A 13,423-nucleotide genomic window follows, 5' to 3' on the forward strand; every position below is an offset into this window, starting at 1 on the left:
AATCCTACGATTATCTTAATTGATATTGAAAAGGCATTCAGTTAAATTTAACTTCAATCTTTTAAAAATTGTCAAATAGGGATTCATGAATACATCTATATTGTAATAAAGACTATATATCTCAAACCCATATCCAATGTAAAAATTAGTAATGAAATATTTAAGATGCTACCATTAAAGGCGGGGAAAAAAGATGCTCACTTATCCCACTTTTATTTGACAAAAACCAAAATAAAATTATACGTACTAGAAAGAAGACATATCATCATCCCTAGATAGTATGGTTGCAGAAAATCTAATAGAAAATCTCTAGATAGTATGGTTGCAGAAAATCTAATATGAAAAACAAACCAATCAAACATTAGCTTGGATACAATAAGTAAATGAGAGGGCCAGTTACTTTGCCTTTTGGGTTCTTTGGTCTTTTTTGTCTTTTAGGTACTTTGAAGTGTAGCCAGTTCTCACCGTGATGGCCATTTTACTCAACAGTTCCAACCGTAGTATAGTGATTCCAAAGTCACTCCACTGACTCGATGGCTCTTCCAATGCTTGCCTCCTCATAGGCTGCTGGCCAGTCTATAGGTTTCTCTGCAATTCCTGGACCAATGAGTAATGTAATTGGTAGTATGGAAGTCTTATTTGTAATAGAAACAAAACATATAGAACATCAAAGCCTGAGCCTAAGATACATAAAGGACTTGTACATTTGAAATTTTAGAAGTATAAAGAGACATGTTTTATTATATAGAGAGAACTCTCTTATTTGGAGAAAAGAAATGTTAAGAAAGCATACAAAATTTTTCAAGTATTATGGTATAAGTGGGTGAGTTTTCCAAAGCTGAAATTAGTATCTTTTAGTATGAGATTTTGATGATGGAACACAAAATGGAATTTCTGGTTCTGAAAATGACATTAAGCTCATGCATTGTGCCAAGCCAACAATGGCCACACGAAAAAGCCACGCGGGTGGTAAGAAGAGGGTTAGATATGCTTCAGTGTGGGCAAATGGAAAGAAATGAATTTAGAGCAAAGTCATCTAAACCTGACTCATAAGATAATGGAAACCAAATTACCAGCTATAAGCCAGAGAAAGGAAGTAAGAGAAACTGACTTTTTCCTAAATTCACTGGCTTCTGTATTAAAGTCACATGTAAAGGTCAACACAATTTTGGGTATCACTGGGAAGGGCACAAGAAAATAATAATGGAATGCTTGCATTTACTGCATGGTCATTCAGCAAATATCTAATGAGTGTCTACATTGTACAAAATGGCCCTCAGTAGAGACAGGCCACTGGAGCAACAAAGGGTAATAAAGGAAGCAAACAGCACCCTGTGTTATGAGGAGATGGCAAGCAAAATTGGGACCAGCAGGTGGTCGGGTAGCGGGGAGTCAGCAAACAAAATAATTATGTTATATTCTCTATAGGAAGGTATGAGTGCTGGCCAGGCAAGGTGGCTCGCACCTGTAATCCCAGCACTTTAGGAGGCCAAGGCGGATGGATCATTTGAGGTCAGGAGTTCGAGACCAGCCTGGACAACATGGTGAAGCCCCATCTCTTCTAAAAATACAAAAATTAGCTGGGCAAGGTATGCGGGCACCTGTAGTCCCAGCTACTTGGGAAGCTGAGGCAGGAGAATTGCTTGAACCCTGAAGGCGGAGGTTGCAGTGAGCCGAGATCTCACATCTATACTCCAGCCTGGGTGAAAGAGTGAGACTCCGTCTCAAAAAAAAAAAAAAAGAAAAAAAAAAAAGAAAAAAAAAGGAGGTATGAGGGCTTAGCAGAAAAATAAAGCAAGGAAAAGTAAAACACGTGAAGAATGACAGGATATCAAGAGGTCAGGTTCTGGGAATTTTTAAAAGAAAGAGACATGTTGATGTTTTTGATGTAGGGTAAAAAAGAAAAGGGGAATCAATTCTGGCTAAACATTTTGGGCTAGGTAACTAGAGAATGGAGTTGTCTTTATTGAGATGGCTAGGTCAAGGGAAAAAATAGGTTTAGGAGAGTATCAGGAGTTCACTTTGGGACATGGTGAATTTGAAATGTGGTTAAATAACCTAAGATGATGTCAACTAGGCAGTTGGATTGATGAGTCTGGAATTCAGGAGAGAAGTCTCAGCTGAAGACATACCTTTTGGAGTAATTGGCACATGGGTGAGATTGCCAATAGTGTGGATATACAGAGAGAAGAGAAGCACAAGGACTGTCCCTGGGCACTCCAACATGAAGATGTTGGGAAGATAAGGAGAAACTGGCAAATGAGCATGGGAGGAAGTAGCCAGGGAGGGAAGAGGAAAACCAGGCGAACACTGTGTTCTAGAAGCCAAGCCAAGATGGAGTTTCAAGAAGAAGAGAGTCATCAACTGTGTTAAATGCTGCTTATAGGATGATAGAGGACCACTGATTGGATTTAAGAAAGTGGAAGTCCTTGGCCACCCTGATGAGAGACGTTTCAGAGCAGTGGTTAGGGTGACAGCCTGATTGGACCAGGTTTACAAGAGAATAGAAGGAGGGAAACTGGAGACAGCAAGAGACAGCTCTTCAAGGAATTCGTCTATGAAAGGAAGGAGAGATACAGGACAGCAGATGGAGCATGAAGTGAGGTCAAGACAACATTTTCTTCAAGATAAAGGTAAATGACAGCCTTTTGCTGCTCTGGAATAGCATGGTGGAAAGGGAAGGATTGCTGCTGCAGGAGAAACAGGAGAGGAAGGCTGGAGAAAAGTCTCTGAGTGAGAGAGAGCAGCATCTCATGCACTCATGGAAAGTAAGTATAATCCAGGAGCCTGGCCAGATCCCCCCAGGGAAAACAGGGAAATGGAGAAATGGAGAACAAAGCCACAAAAATAGTAGGTGGGCAGGTGCAGAAGGGAGCTTGTGGAATTTCCCTTCCCAATGCTTCTCTTTTCTCAGTGGAGTGGAAAGCAAGGCTATCAGCAAAGAGTGAGGCTGGAGGAGGAGGGTTTGGAAGTTTGAGATGAGGAGAAAATACAAAATAGTGGTCTAGTAAGTGGGAGAGTAAGTGGACTCGGGAGCACGTTACGGGGAGAGTTAGGGCTTTGCTTGAGGTTCATGGTCATGAATAATAAATGCCACCAGTTATCATGGTGGTGTGTCGTCATTCTTCTCAGAACACTCAGTGACTCCACTGTCTTCAGAAAACTACGAAAGATCCATTATATGGTTGACAAGGGCCTTTAAGATCTTGCTGGAGCAATCTCCTCCAGCGCAATCTCTCTCAATACTCACCAACTTATGACGTTTTTTCCAGCCATTTACCCAAGTGCTGCTGCTTTGGGACTTGAAGTTCCTCTCCTTGGATCACCTCCTCTATTAACTATTTCTCCTTCAATATTTAGTTCCTCCATTGCCTCCTTTGGGAGGCTTTTCTAGAAATGTCTCAATGAGTTATTTGTTTATTATTAATAATTCTTCCATCTTCACATTTATTATATAGCACCTTATGAGGTAGGTATCATCATCATCATCCTTACTTTATAGATAAGGGAAAGGAAGGAAAGAGACATTAAGTAACTTGCTGGGCTCCCACGAATAGTGAAGATCAATGCTGGGAATTGAATGGAGATGTTAGATTCAGAGTTCATACACTTGTCCAGTATGTCATGCTGTTAGTTTTAGGTCAGATAAAGATGCTATCATTGCCACAAAGGGAGACTGAGCCAGCTGAATAATTCAGAGCTAATTCAGTTGACTATTACGAGGCTAAATACAACACCATGGAATTTGGGATTCTTTTTTTGTGTATATTAGTGCATAATGTGTGTATTTTTTTCTAGAATGTGAGTGTGGCTACCTCTGGAGGTAATTGCACTTATGAGATTTAATGTCCTTTCATGTCATTCTATTTAAAAGAATTTTGCTGTTAACATCTTACTGTGAGATCATCGTAGAAATGTATATACTGCCTACATGTTTTGATTAAGATATAAGCATTCAAATTTGAATTCTGAATACCTTCCCATGAAAATCCTTGGGGATGGATGTTCAAAATCCTTCTGGCAGCAGTTGCCTAATTTTCTAAGCTTATGTAGAAAGAAGAGTTTTTGAGGGAAAATCATATTCTCCTATAGTTAAAATCAAAACTGCACACATAAAAGCCAGCATACTTGACACGAGTACTTTCAAGACTTACTTCTTGGAAATGAATACATGTTTCTTAAAAACTTTCTCCAATGGCATGTCTAATAATAGTGAAATATAAACTATTTGGCTTTCTTAGGCAACTTCTTCCTAACATATTATCTAATGGCATTCATCTCCGTCTGCCCAGATCCTGTGTTTTCAGCACAGTATAATCTCTAAGTAGCAATACCTTGTTGTTCACAGCTGTGTCCTATTAATATGCTCACTTACAGAACTGCCATGCTGCCCCACAAGCTGAGAGCCTGCCAGTGAGTGTATGACTCTAAAGTCATCACTATCCCTAGGACATGAAACCAAAGGAATCACATAGATGGCTTTTAATTTAATTTAAGCCACTGGAAAGAGAAGGGATAGGAAGGTTACATGAGGGCCAATGTTGACTGATTTTTAGATTCCATTTATAGTTTACTTTTATTGGGCACAACAGTTTACATAAATTATTTTATTTAATATTCATATTAACATTCAGCTTCAGAGATTTTGTTTGAGAAACATTTATTAAGAAAACGAATAGATCCCAACATTCTGCTCTGCAATGAAGTGAATTTGAACCTCAATAACAGGTAGTCTCTGCCTTTGTAAAGATCACCATCTAGAAGGAGCATGTAGGGCCTTCCATCAAGTGACATACAATAGATATAAGCCCTTGAAGGAGTAGAATTGGCTGGGGAGGGAGCGTAAGAACACTTTCAGGCTCACAAAATGTGGCTCTCTAGAGAAAAAATAAATGAGATTTGTCAATGTCATATGAAAAAAAATAGGTGTAAAAAAGAAGAGGAAGGGAGATACCCAACAAAATAAACAGGCTTCACTGATGTAACTCTGGGTGAAATTCCACCAGGTTCTCATAAGGTGGCCAAACTGCGCATCGTGGAGAAGCCCTGAGACCTCCAAGTCTGCTAAGTTGGATCCGACAGGGCTTTCTGCTCTTCTGGATGTTGAATATTAGGGCTTATTGTAGAATGTGTTAGCAACCCATTTGGATACGTGTCCAAAATAGACCTTAGAGAGAATGAAAGTCAGTTCCTCAGTGGAGTTCTGCAGAATGCTATTGCTTGATCTTCAAGATTACAGGTATCTCAAGGTTTTGTAAAAAGTGTGATAAATACCTTTTAAAAACCAAGCCATTTTATGAAGTGTGCCCTGACGTTTGAGTGTGTGTTATGCACTGTCAATTAAACCTCTTCGTGTTATTGGAGGAAGATAAATTTATCCCACATTTGAGATGTTTCTTGAAACACAACTTTTAAAAATGATTTATTCAGGAAAACTTATGCAGCAAACATGCTGATTCAGTTGTTACAGGTGATGAGACAATTAGACAAATAACTTTTAAAACAATAAATGTGAAAATCTGTTAAGAGAGGTATACAAAGCAGAGGCTTTACAGAAGGTTGAGAATATTAAATCAGAGGAACTAATTAAGGTCTTACAGATGAGGTGTCTTTTGAAGGAGGGATCAAAAGTGATGGCTAAGATTTCAACCAGTAGACATGAGGACAGAAGTTCTTGTTATTCCAACAGTATAAGCAAAGGCATATAGGCAGGCAAGGTCAAGTCCACTGTGGATACAAGTAGGAAAGTTTTAAAAGGCTGGAAATTTAGGTTAGGGTCACACAAAAGAGGGCTCTGAAAGCCAGGTCAATGGTTTTAGTTTTAATTCAGTTGGCTGCTTTTATAGGGATGAACTATGAAACGTGATTGGAGTAGCCCTGTTGGAAGACTAACCTGGCAAATGTCATAATTGGAAAAGAGATGAAGACAGGTACCCTGGTGACAAAACCATTAGGTGGGAAGATTGAGGATCTGAATTAGTTTGGGGGCAGTGAGACGGAAAGAAGGGAATGGAGATGAAGATGTGGCAGAGGCCTTGGAGCTTTCCCAGCTATGGGAAAAGATAAAAAGTTTTGAAGTTGATAGATAAAAACAAAGTCATATAGATATGACAATATGATAATGTGGCCCCTAGCAATGGCCTTGGCTGGAAAACAGACGTACAACATGGACCTAGAAGATTCAATTCAGTAATAGCTCCTGTCCAGGAATAAATATGGCGATGAAGAGAAGAGTTGGTATACAAGTGTTCAAATAATTCCTGAGTTATCTTCTTTTAATTTCAGGGAACTTGATTCAGTATTTTTAAATACAAATGAGTAAAATAAGGAGAATCAAAACATAATATGTGGATTATATCAGTGGTTCTCAAGCTCTGTGCTCAGAAGAACTGCCTAGGGAGCTGGTATAAACTTCAGACACTCAAGAGCACCTCTAAAGATTCTAACTCATAGGTTCTGGGTAGGTTCTAGAAATAAATAATATTCTCACCTATGCTAGATAATTACGAATTAAGTAATCAGAAAAAAACATGAGAAACAATGGATTATGCATGCAAACTAGTACCTGACACATACATGTAACTTCAGATAATTACAGTGAGTATTGTGTATCTGATGTGGCCACCAACCTTCTTTCCAATGGAAGCAAAGAGTTTCCCATCATGAGTAGCCAGAGGGTTAGTCTCTGACTCATCTTAATCTTTGCTCTCTTTCTGAATCATGTTTAAGCCATCCTCTACTTGTTTATGAACTTTGGGAGCTTTCATTCCCTTGACTGCTGTCTTTATAAGAATGTTGGCTATAGGAACTACTTATACTCCATTTACATATAGTTCAGTCCGTCTTAAAATAGACAATATATAAAACTGTGATCTGCTGCTGCTGCCACTGACAATAATGAGACCCTGGGGAAGTAATCTCACAGAGTTTACATTTTTTCATCTTTAAAATGAAGAGGTCTGACTAGACCATTTTTATGATCCCTTCTCTGATTTTATGGTCTTGTGAGTTATACTCTGGATGCAAATACATTTCAGGTTTAGAAGGAGTCTTAAGTGGGATTTTGCCAGTCCGTCCTTCCAAATGTTGAACCTGCCCTGCCTTTCCTGTCCCTGTTCAGCATAGGGACTTCAGTTTCCCCCAAACAGCTCATTCCTACAGAGGGAAGAGGAATGGCTTCTGTGGCAGGACTCACTTAGGTGAAGCTGGAACGTATCTGTCTGTGTTGACTCTCACACTTCAGAGATTCACCAGCCTGAGGTATTCTTCTCTTATTTTTAGGGTTTTATGATCTCAGCAAATTTTTCTCCACAGTTTTAGATGAAAAATAATAATTTCTGGGCAAAGCACTGGGAAGACTTGCCCTGAGGGAGCTATAGATTCCTTTTCTGAGGGAGAGATGTTGAAGGTTTTTCAGTGGTGGACCACATGAACAGAAAACAGTGATGAACGGATCATGGCAATGTTTTATTAACAAAAAGAATGAGTTAAGGGAGTTCATGATGGGGTCTGAATATTAAATGGATTGAGGCATACGTGCATATTTCTTTTTTACTTTTGTAGTTATCTTTTATAATGGCCCAGTTTTATGCTGTAATTTTATGTACTCATTTCTTATCATAAGATAATACACCTTCAGAAAATAGATTATTAAAATGAAGAAAATTCATCTAAATCTTTCAAAACAGGAATGACTAATGCTTTAATATACATTATTTTAGTCATTTCTTTCTCTCTGTCTCTGCCCATCTCTGTTTCTTTCTCTAAGTGTGTGTGTGTGTGCCCGTGTGTGTGTGTGTGAGAGAGATAGAGAGAGAGAGAGAAAGAGAGACAGAGAGAGAGAGACAGATTTTATTTTAATGGGCCAATACCATAGATGCTAACCTGATTTTTCCCCCCAGGTTTTTTCTTTTTAGATTTATTCTTAATGGCAGTCTTGAAGTCCATCTTATGAATATATCACAATTTATTCATCCTATTCTTTTGATTTTAGTGGAGTTAATTTTAAATGGCACATATTATGTAATGACTAATCCATGCCTTGAATTTCAGCTGTGTGATCAAACCTAGCAGCAAAGGTCCTCAGCACCACATCAGGGCACTAGTCAGTCCTAACCAACCTGGCCCAGTTGAACAAGACGATCTACTTCCTCGGGTTTTTCTAGATTCTTTCAGTGGGCACCAGTGGGCCCACAGGCCTCATGTAGGGTGCCCAAGGTCTTGTATGACTTCCCCCTGGGGATTGAATGAGCCATACTAGTGGAGTGTAATACCAAAAGCTTTAAGCTTTATTGAAACTGCCACTCTCCCAACAGAAATGGCCTTTCTGACATTATTCCATCCCAGGACATGTGGGCTATAGCAGTTCTTTGGACTCCTAACAGTAAAGAGTTTTTCTGTCCAAACCGAGCAGCTCAAATTAAACCTTCCCTTTTTGTTTTTGTGAGGCTTACTAGCACATACTTAAACCTAGGGAAGAGACCCGTACATTAACAGCTCCAGTCATAGCAGTGGGAAAGATAAGTCCTTCTCATTCCAATAAACTATTGACAGGCTCCTCTGCACGTACATTTGTGCCTCTTGCCTTGTCCAACCGAGCCGGAGATTCTAGATCATTACTGCCTTGCATGCTGTGAGCATCTCGTGACCAGTGTGGGCTCTAGCCCTTACAGAGACTCTCTTTGCACTTAACCTTTCTAAAGTCATGCTTATAAACCCTTACATTACAGCCTGGTTAGACTTGCTGATATCTCCCTGTGGAGTATGTACCTGGCTGAAAACCACTTGCAATAACTTTTAGCTAAAGTATAATAATACATGGGTCAGCTATAAGCACCATACCAGAAAGAAAGAGATGAAGGTCAAGCAGAGCTATCTTGGGAGTAGGTTGGACCAAGAACAAGAAACAAGTATGCTCTGCCCATCGTCTCCTATATCCACACAGCTGCCACTTCCTGTGAATTCTCCCTCTAAAACATCTCAAACTCATTCTTGTCTATTCATCTCTATTAACTACAACCCTTACCCAGGTTACTACCTATCCTAGTCAGTTCAGGCTACTGTAACAAAGTACCATGGACTGAGCGGTGCATAAACAACAGAAATTTATTTCTAACCATTCTGGAGGCTGGAAATCTGAGCTCAGGGTGTGTTATGACCAGGTTTTATGAGAGCCTTCTTCTTGGTTGCAGACTACCAACTTCTCATTGTGTCTTCTCATTGTGGCAGAAAGAGGGCTAGAGAGCTTGCTGAGTCTTTCTCTCTCTCTCTCTTTTTTTTTTTTTTTTTTCCTTTTATGAGACATAGTCTCACTCTGTCGCCCAGGCTAGAGTGCAATGGCACGATATTGCTCACTGCAACCTCCATCTCCTGGGTTCAAGTGATTCTCCTGCCTCATCCTCCCCAAGTAGCTGGGATTACAGGCACCCGCCACCACCGCCAGCTAATTTTTGTATTTTTAGTAGAGATGGGGTTTCACCACATCGGTCAGCCTGGTCTCGAGCTCCTGACCTCAGGTGATCCACCTGCCTCGACCTCCCAAAGTGCTAGGATTACAGGCATGAGCCACCACGCCCGGCTGCTGGGGCCTCTTTTATAAGGTCACTAATGCCAATCAAGAGGATTCCACCCTCATGGCCTATTCACCTCCCAAAGGTCCCACTTCTTAATGCCACCACATTTTAACACACAAATCTTAGAAACATGCAAATATCTAGTCTGCTGTACTACCTTATCTTGTCTACAATATTTCTACAGCTTCCTCAATTGATGTCTCTCAATATTCTTCTGTTACCACCCCATTCATTTCCTGCAGAATAGCTAGAGAGTAGTTGTTTTAAAATATAAGTCTGTTGAGAGGTCGAGAAGGGAGGATCACTTGAGGTCAGGAATTCGAGACCAGCCTGGGCAACAAAGCAGGACTCCAACTCTATAAAAACAACAAAACAAAAACCATTAGCTGGGTGTAGTGGTATGCACCTGTAGTCCCAACTACATGCGAAGCTGAGGCAGGAGGATGCCTGGAGCCCGGGAGTTTGAGGCTGCAGTGAGGCATGATTGTGCTACTGCACTCTAGCTTGGGTAACAGAGTGAGACCCCAACTATTTAAAAAAAAATCTAAGTCTGATTATATCCTTCCCAATAGAGTTAACACTCTGAACAGCCTTCTTCTCAAATCTGGCCTTCTCAAATCTGGCCTCGGCCAAATCTCTAGCTTCATATTGTGCCCCAATCCCAGATACAAACGAGGCTCCTTCTCCCAACTTGGAGGTTTTTATTTAAATGTCAACTACTCAGTGAGGCTGCCTTTGGCCATCTTACCGAAAGTTGTAACACCTGTCCTTCCCAACACAGGCCCTAGCCTCTTGGTAGTCTTTTTTGTTTTATTTTTCTTTTTAGCTTGTTTCACCTTCTAACATACTTTACATTTCATTTCCTTATTTTGTTCATTTTCTTTCTTCCCTTCCTGAATGTATGCTTCGTGGAAGTCAGGGTTTGTTTGTGGGTTTTTAAAATTTTGTCTATTTTGGTTATTATTTCATTCTGAGTACTTAGAAGAGTTCCTGGCAAATAGGAAATATTTAAAAAATTGTCAAATGAATATTTGTTGAATAAACTTCTTATTTTATAATCTAGACACTGGTAATATATATTTATAAGCAGTATTTCTGTGGCACTCCCATAGCATATCTATAGGAGATGGGTGTGTTACGAAAGGCTTTGTAAGTAACAGTGCAGGAGAAGGAGGCCAGGAGTAAGTGTTTTCTTCAATACTCCTCCTTACCACATCTCCTAAGTTAAATCATATGATTAAAATTTTTGTATTATGCTCTACTTCATTTTTGCAATTTTTATCACAATCATGACTAAGTAACATTTTAATGTATTTTGTGATTATCTGTTTTCCTAATAGATTAGAAGCATCATGAGGTAGGGACCATGCTTGTTTAGCCCAGGGCCAATGATTGAATGAATAAGGTGCATCTTTTCAAGAAGCCATGAATAAGGAGGATGGGAGATTTCAGCCTGGAAAGTAGAAGACTCACAGGTTATGTAGTGGGTCTCATGGCCTCCTGTTCTTGCCTTTCCCTCAAGACAGAAAAATGTAGTGATTAAGGAAAAGTGTGAAAATGGTCTCCTTCCCTAAGAAGGATTCGATCCTTGTCTTCTGAGAGAAGCCACAGAATTTCCTGCCTCTATGTTTTCCCCCAGCTTGCTAGATTTCCATGTGTTAGGTCTTACATGAATTAAAAGGGAGATGACTTTGCAAGATCAATCCCTGGCCCTGGGTGGTTGTTCTTTTGCGTTTGAGAAGAAACTAAATACTTACAAGGGTTTTCACTTATCTTTTTACAAGCTCTTCAGACATTATTGAACAACAGTTAAGAATCCGATTTAAGAACTAGTATCAGAAACTGCTCTGGAATCAAAGCAAAGCAGAGGATGCTTTGCATGAAATCAGTCATTTAGAGGATTTTCTGCTGGTCTTGGGATAGCAGAGGGAGTTTTTCTTTCCTAATTATTCAATTCTTGCTGTAGAATCATGGTAAAAGTGTTTGCATTCTACTATGCTGAATGCCAGATGGTAGAAACTTATGAGGAAGAAAGTATTTGTGAATAATCACGCAGCCTTTTGATGGCCAGCTTTCATAGTCATCAACTCAACTTCTTGCCTTTTCCACCTACCACAACATGGCTGGGATCGTGAGTGGGAGCAGTAGCTGCAAGTGAGCTCAACTTTGGAAATCTCCTTTCGTGGGAATTCACCCAGTCCAGGACTGGCTCCAAAGCAAATTGCGGGACACATCTCAGGTGATTAAAAATGCAAAACCGAGAAGCATGGTGCCTGTGCGATTTTCTCAGCAAGGATTTGTTACCAACTCCTTGAGCACGTTTAGCTAGAGGGGATTCTGCTGACATATTCTTTTCACTGTTTTCATGAGTTTTGAATATTGAAACAGATTTTGCTGGGGATAATGGAAAGCAGACTTGGGAAACACTCTTTTTTAAAAGAAAATCTAGATCCGATCTAGCTTTTGATGTAGGGCTAACAATAGGAATATAATGAAACAAGCAAGTGGGATTATACAAGTTAGTTTTGTTGAGAGTATCTAAAAACATTTTCATTTCAAACCATTTTCCTTGAATATAATACTTGCCTTTAAAAAGTCTAGCCTCTGCCAAATATTTCCCAATAAAAAGTTGGCCCATTATTCACATTATGCTTGCATTTTGATTTTCTGGTCATTGGAAGAATGTTCCATGGACATCTATCATGTAGTCATCTTTGTTATTACAACCACATATTGAAACAAAATGAACAAGAGTAACTGGAACTGTTAGAATAGCCAGACCGCAATGAAAAAGTATGTTCAGGTTGCTCAAACCAAAGAAATGTCTAGATTCAGAAAGAAAGACCGTGATGTGGCAGGTCTTACTCCAAGCACTCTATGTCTACCAACCAATTTAAATGGAGCTGCAACCCTGTGAAATGTGGGCCATTATCAATCCCATTTTAAAGAAGAGGAAACTGAGGCCCAGTGATTAAGTAACTCATCCTGGGTTATATTGCTACCTAATAATAATAGCAACAAGTAAAACAATAATAGCTGGATGTGAAACCAGGAAGCCTCAACTGGAATTCTTATACTTAACCGCTGCTCATATTGCCTACCTGTATGATCAACAACGTACATCAGGAAAACCTCTGCTTGATCACATGGCTAACCACATACATCAGAGAAACCATTTTTTTATGAGAGGAATTATAAAAGATGGTGTTTTTCCTTTTTTATAGCATTCCTCATATTTCTTATCTTGGAAACTCAAGGACACTAAGAATCCTTTGTGTGAGTTAGGTGAGCATTTTAAACCTAAATTCCTTCACTTTCTCATTTGTGAAATAAAGTTATTGCAACGATAATGGTTGTGATTCCAGGTGTTCACTGGACAAGCCATTGAGCGTGTGCCTGTGTGGTTGAGAGTAAGGACTGCATGAGGGAGGGAGATGGGCATGGGCTTGGGTAGGAGGATGAAGAAGAACAGTTTTCAAAGAAAGCAAAAAATGAAACTGAATAACTTCTTGAAATGACAGTGAAAGCACAGTGACATCCCTGGTGAGCAGAGGGACCTTCATGACTTACTTCAGGTTTCAACACTTGTAAGTTTTATGCCATGTATCTACTGGTGGGAGTTGCGCATTACACCTCTGACCATTAGCAAGTGGTTTAGATGCATAAATGTTTTTTTCATCTCATCAGAGTTACACATGGAAGTAATTAGATTCTTCTGGTCACAAGGAATCCTGTTTGATATCATCACTTTTAGTGTTTTCCCCAAGTTGATCAGCAGAGGCGAATCTGCTTTCTATAGAAAATAAAGATATCTTAAAGACTGCAGATACTCAGGCTCTCTGGAGATATTT

Source organism: Pongo abelii, chromosome 6, assembly GCF_028885655.2.
Source record: "Pongo abelii isolate AG06213 chromosome 6, NHGRI_mPonAbe1-v2.0_pri, whole genome shotgun sequence".
Classification (NCBI taxonomy): Eukaryota; Metazoa; Chordata; class Mammalia; order Primates; family Hominidae; genus Pongo; species Pongo abelii.